The sequence below is a fragment of the Camelina sativa genome, unplaced genomic scaffold (assembly GCF_000633955.1).
Source record: "Camelina sativa cultivar DH55 unplaced genomic scaffold, Cs unpScaffold00543, whole genome shotgun sequence".
Lineage (NCBI taxonomy): Eukaryota > Viridiplantae > Streptophyta > Magnoliopsida > Brassicales > Brassicaceae > Camelina > Camelina sativa.
In genome coordinates this window covers 10598-11695 of record NW_010921723.1, presented here as the reverse complement: position 1 = coordinate 11695, position 1098 = coordinate 10598, and positions in this window count along the sequence as shown.

Here is a 1098-nt window from a genome sequence, read left to right as displayed (position 1 = left end):
ATGTAGCGGAAAATCTATGAACGGGGAAGGCTTCACGAGGCAGCTATGGTCAGATAGGTAAACTGCAGATAGGTTGTCACAGAAAACTCTAGTAGAATGGTAATGAGAGATACCAATATCACGCAACAGATAGGAGATTCAGGTAAGCTCACGAGCTACAACCTATAAGGCTCTATACTCTAACTCTGTTGAGGAGTTAGAGTGATGTGAGCAAGAGACCGGACACGCGGCCAGAAACGCTCTTACCGGACCAGAACGCCCAGGACGCGACCAAAGACACTTGCATCACCCGCGGGACAACATCAGGCCAATGCACCAAGGATCACTCCGGGAGCTACTACGCAATCAAAGAGCTCGTCTAAAGCCGCAGGACAGAAGATCAACCGGTTCGTACAAGCCTTTGTTCAAGAAGATGACCCGGCCAAAGCTATTCAAGTGGAAACCGTTCGCACGGCCTTCATCTTTACCCAAGGATGAAGGCGACCAAGTCGTTAGGATCATGACCCGTACTCTTTTTGCTTACTCCGGGTTTGTCCCACGAGGTTTACCGGAGAAGGTTTTAATGAGGCAACGAGTCCTAACGCAAACCTCCGCGTTTTGAAGCCAATGACGTGGTTCCCGCGTCAAAGCCTAAGGACGTGTTATCTTTGTACTTAAGCTATGCGTTTTTGAACTTTGTCTAGAACTTTCTTTTGTAACGTTAGAGTAGTGTGACGTGTGTGGTCCTGTTTAAACCACTTAGAGAGCGACGTGTTCTCCATCAAAGGAAACACGTCAAGGGCAAACGTGTGCGGACCATAGCGAGTCTGCGTGTCCCTAGTCCCCTCTAAACCCTCACACTATTTAAACCCTCTCTTCCTTTGTAAAACACAGACTTGAATGAATATAATTTCCCAAAGAGCGATTCTTTGTTTCTTGTTTCACTTCTCTCTTTAGCCATAGTCCGGGACTAACTATCGAGAAACCCTAGTCGATTCACGAACCGGGTTCGTAATCCTCTAGTCCGGACGTATCACGAGTAGAGCCAACACTCGTGTGTCGTCATTCAATCCACCCTCGCTTCCATTTCTCCTAGCAAAACCAACACTTGGTTTGCTA